This window comes from Lupinus angustifolius, chromosome LG15 (assembly GCF_001865875.1).
Source record: "Lupinus angustifolius cultivar Tanjil chromosome LG15, LupAngTanjil_v1.0, whole genome shotgun sequence".
Lineage (NCBI taxonomy): Eukaryota > Viridiplantae > Streptophyta > Magnoliopsida > Fabales > Fabaceae > Lupinus > Lupinus angustifolius.
Window position 1 is genome coordinate 10,304,068 of NC_032023.1, and position 5,234 is coordinate 10,309,301.

Below are 5,234 nucleotides of genomic sequence, written 5' to 3' on the forward strand. Positions count from 1 at the left end.
ACCCGTGCTGCCAAAACGATTCAAGGATTTGCTGAGGCACCCATGCTGCCAAAATGATTTAGGGATTTGCTGAGGCACCTATGCTGCCAAAACGATTCACGGATTTGTTGAGGCACCCATGTAGCTAAAAGGATTCAGGGATTTGCTGAGGCACCCATGCTGTCAAAACGATTCAGGGATTTTCTGAGACACCCATACTGCCAAAAAGATTCAGAGATTTACTGAGGCACCCATACTGCCAAAAAGTTTCAGAGATTTATTGAGGCACCCATCCTGCCAAAATGATTCAGGGATTTGCCGAAGCACCATGCTGCCAAAATGATTCAGGGATTTGCTGAGGCACCTGTGTTGTCATAAAGAATAAGGGATTTGCTGAGGCACCCGTGTTGCCATAATGGAGGTTTTGGTGTGAAGTTAGAAAATTCACTTGCGGAATGTCATATTCCGCACCGATTGTTAATGCAGACATTGTGTATAAATGTATGTTGAGATGTATGATAAGCAATTTTTGGTTTGTTTGTTTATGTTTAGTAGATGAATGATGTAGAGATGCATGTTTAAATGTTTGGTTATATGCAATACAATGATTTGTTTACGCTTATTTGGAAGAATAGTATACAGATGCATGTTTGAATGCTTGGTTTTATGCAATGCACTATTTTGTTTGTTTGTGCCTATTAGAAGAATAATGTAAAGATGCATGTTTGAATGCCTAGTTATATGCAATGAATGATTATGCTTTGTTTTTTTTTGCCAAAATGATTCAGGGATTTGCTGAGGCACCTGTGTTGTCATAAAGAATAAGGGATTTGCTGAGGCACCCGTGTTGCCATAATGGAGGTTTTGGTGTGAAGTTAGAAAATTCACTTGCGGAATGTAATATTCCGCACCGATTGTTAATGCAGACATTGTGTATAAATGTATGTTGAGATGTATGATAAGCAATTTTTGGTTTGTTTGTTTATGTTTAGTAGATGAATGATGTAGAGATGCATGTTTAAATGTTTGGTTATATGCAATACAATGATTTGTTTACGCTTATTTGGAAGAATAGTATACAGATGCATGTTTGAATGCTTGGTTTTATGCAATGCACTATTTTGTTTGTTTGTGCCTATTAGAAGAATAATGTAAAGATGCATGTTTGAATGCCTAGTTATATGCAATGAATGATTATGCTTTGTTTTTTTTGTTTTTGTTTGTGCTATAATGATTGGTATATGAATGTGACTATGCATTGATAAATATAGTTATGCTTTAATGTATGTATGTCATGTATGATATGAGTACTATATATTTTGTTTGAATGTAATGAAGAGTAAGACCCATGCGAAAATGTTCTAATGCATCACTTATATATATTTATATATGTTTTTTTTCCGGATGGAACTCATCAACCTTTGTAGACTCGACTGAAGTGGTCCTTGTTGCTTGATGTTGATTGGTACCATAGTTTTCTTTCATAAAAAAATTGCCCAAGTGTAATTGAATATGTCTTTCCCTTAAGGTGATCTATAAAGCACCCCAGTATGGCCTTGAGGATAATGACCAAACCTAGCTATTTTGCTTCAGTGTATGTTTGCATAGAATTTTTCTCGAAAGTGTTGATGCTTTTTTGCCCCAACAAAAATTGCCCTAGTGTGCTTGTTAGGAACTCTTGTCTTCACTCAGGAGGCTACAACTTAGATTTTCCAAAAACTTGCCCCAATTTGGGTGATTGATGATATGTAGTAGCAAGTCTTCAACTTGGGGTGTTCATTTTATTTTCCTTAACTTTTGCCCATAATACCATATGTAGGCATATGTCGAGAATTCTCTCATTTTATTACGATCTCAAGTCGCCTTTATAGGTTTTCGACTTAGGACCCCTCATATTTTTTCTTGCTTTCCCTTGTGGGTTTTCAACCTAGCACTCTCTTTTTGTTTTCTTGTTTTTTTTTGTTTTTTTTGTGAACACCCTCGATGTGGCGACTTGAATTGATAGGAAGTAGTAGACATGTGTGAGTCGTTGTTGATTGTGTCTTTGAAGATGATAAGTTAAGATATTTCTCCTTACTTGAGGCATTCTGACTTATTTTGATCAAATCAATTTGTAGTCAAGAAAAGTCACTTCACTATTGCCCAAGTTTTGCGTTTTTTATAAACTTTCACAAGAAAACGAGATCAACTCCAAAAATTTCCCCAATTTGGGCTTCTTGTGACTTTCCACTCCCTAGTATGAGCTAATATGAGTCATTCTTCTATTCAAAATGATATGACAAACTTGGATTGTAAGTCTTTAGAGCATGAATCATATTATAACATGCCCTAGTTTGAGAGGCTTCCAATTTTCCTTTGCTTTTAGTGCTATTTATTTCATGCATAACTGATGTGACCCTACCTAGGGCATACAATGAAGAGGATCTAATTGGGCTTGGAGGGCCCATGACTCAGTCCAAGAGCAAGAAGTCCCATCAATAGAACCCGGAGACCTAGTATGGGTCTATATGAGGAAGGAGAGGTTTCCTGCACAAAGGAAATCCAAACTCCAACCTAGAGGAGATGGACCATTTCGTGTCTTGGAGAGAATCAACAACAATGCTTATAAACTAGACCTCCCAGGTGAGTATGGAAACATTAGTGCCACATTTAATGTTGCTGATCTTTCTTTGTTTGATGCAGGTGATGAAGATATTGCTGAATCAGATTCGAGGTCGAATCCAGTCCAAGAAGGAGGGGATGATGTGACCCTACCTAGGGCATACAATGAAGAGGATCTAATTGGGCTTGGAGGGCCCATGACTCGGTCCAAGAGCAAGAAGGCTCATCAATCTCTCAATCAACTCATCAAAGGAGTACTTGAAGATGCAAGGCCCAACACGGAGATCAAGCCCATCAATTGCTCCATATTCATAGAAATTCCCCAAGTTGGCCACGGCCAAGGAGGGCTTGATTAAGGCATGCTTTAGCTGATTTAATAAAGTGAGGGATTAACACCCTCACTAGTATTTAAGAACTTGATAGTTACCTATTTTACTTTGGAACTTTTATTACTTTGTATCTAAAATAAATATGGCCGAAATTACCTTATTAAATGGCCATTAGGAACTTGTAATCCAGGTTTGAATTCCTTTCCTTATGGGAGGACTTGAAGATGGCATGCAACCAGCAAGGAATTAAAGGAAATCTTTCCTTATGAAGAGCATGAAGGGGGGCGTGTAATTCCAAGGGAAATCAGCCTCAAATCAAAGAATATCACCTCCTTAATTGAGCAACATCATTATGGAAACAATTCAAAAGGTTACCAAAGAGAGAGTGCACGTGTGGCTCAAAAGAAGGAAACAAGTTGAAAGTTTCCATACTTGTTCCAATTTTCAAATCAAATCAGATTAGGAACAAGTATGCCAATTAGGAAAGAATTTTAAAAATTCAAACTCTTCCTAAAAAGAAAGCTACACGTGAGAAATTGAAGATGAATCAAGGAGGTTGAACCTTGTGCTAAAAAAGGCTGGATACATCACACAAAACAAGCTTCCATATATGGAAAGAGCAATCTGAGTGCATCAAGGGTTTTAACACCATTTTACACGTTTTTCTTTGTTTGAATCAAGGCTTGAATGCCAAATTAATATGCTTTCAATTAGAATCAATAGGGTAACCGAATTTCCTATATGTAATGGCGCGAAAAATCAAATAAATCAATTCAGATTTTGTTGAAAATATTCCATAGCTAGTGAGTGCATTCCTCCTAGTGCTCTTGGTTCAACCAAACTTGTTTTCTTATCAAGATACTCATCTTGTGGCGAAAATTCCTTAAGGCTTATCAAGAATCACTTCTTGTGGCGCCACCATCACTCTTGTCTTCTCCATCTTCCTGTTCCCAAACTCACGGCCAAACACTCACCAAAACCACCCCAAATCCCCTCACTTCCCACGGCCAAACACCCATGAAACACCCTCACATAACCCTAATCCTCACAACCAGAATTCCCCAAACAAATCCCAAACACATTCCACAACATCACAAGTACACCATTCATCAACCAAACTCCCCCTCAAACAACCACCAAAACCACCAAAACCATCAAACACAATCAAACCCCCACGACCCAAAACACAACCAAATAGAATTCAAAACGACCAAAACAAATACAACTCCAAAGGTCCCAACAAGTATTTACCATCAAGAATGATCCAAAACAAAAACGTAATCCCCCTATAGGATTACATCAAGTGGTTTTCAGAGATAGTTCTTGTTGGTAAAATTGTCTCAATAATTTATTTTCAAAAAGTTTGTTGTTTTGTTGTTTCAAATGATATTATTATTCGAAAAGGTTATATTATTGTATCCACTGCCATTGGCTATCATAAATCTGAAAAAGTAATACTCCTAATCACAGCCTCGTGCTATCTCAATTATTAAAACAAAAAGGTGCCTCATCATAAAAATTGCTTGATATTGTTGTTGCTGTTTTTGCTGTCTGTCACAATTGAGTACTCTTGACCTTGATTTAATCAAGAACACAAAGAAGGAATAGAGAGTACGTGAGGGAGAGACATTCACAAATACAAAAAAAATTCAAAAAAAAAAAACAGAGAGAAAATAGTGAGCAAGAGAGTTTTATTACTAACCAAAGAAAAAGTATGTCTAATTTTGCAGGTGATGGAGGAGAGTCCCCTAGGACGACAGCCTACTTACAGTCCCTTCATGAAATTCATGAACAATTCAAAACCCTCCAACAACAAATGGAGGAAATGTGGGTTCAGAACCAAACACACCGAAACATCGACTCTAGTGATTCTGAAACCGAGAGGAGAAGGAGACGGAGAGAAAGGAGGCATGATGGAGGTCATAGGAGAGATGATCGGTTGGAAGGAATCAAGGTTAAAATCCCTACATTCATGGGGATGAATTACCCTGAGGCTTACTTGGAGTGGGAACTCAAAATCGAACAAGTGCTCGGATGTCACAACTATACCGAAGAAAAGATAGTCAAGGTGGCAACCCTCGAGTTCAAGGAGTATGCTATGGTCTGGTGGGATCAACTCCAGAAAGAGAGGAGGCGATGTGGTTTTGAACCAGTAGACACTTGGGATGAGATGAAGGTAATAATGCGAAAGAGGTTTGTTCCGGCATCCTTTCAATGGGATATCCATAACAAACTTCAGCGGCTGACCCATGGTGCCAAGTCTGTAGACGAGTACTTTAAAGAGATGGAGTTGGCTCTGTTAAGATCTAACTTTCATGAGGATCG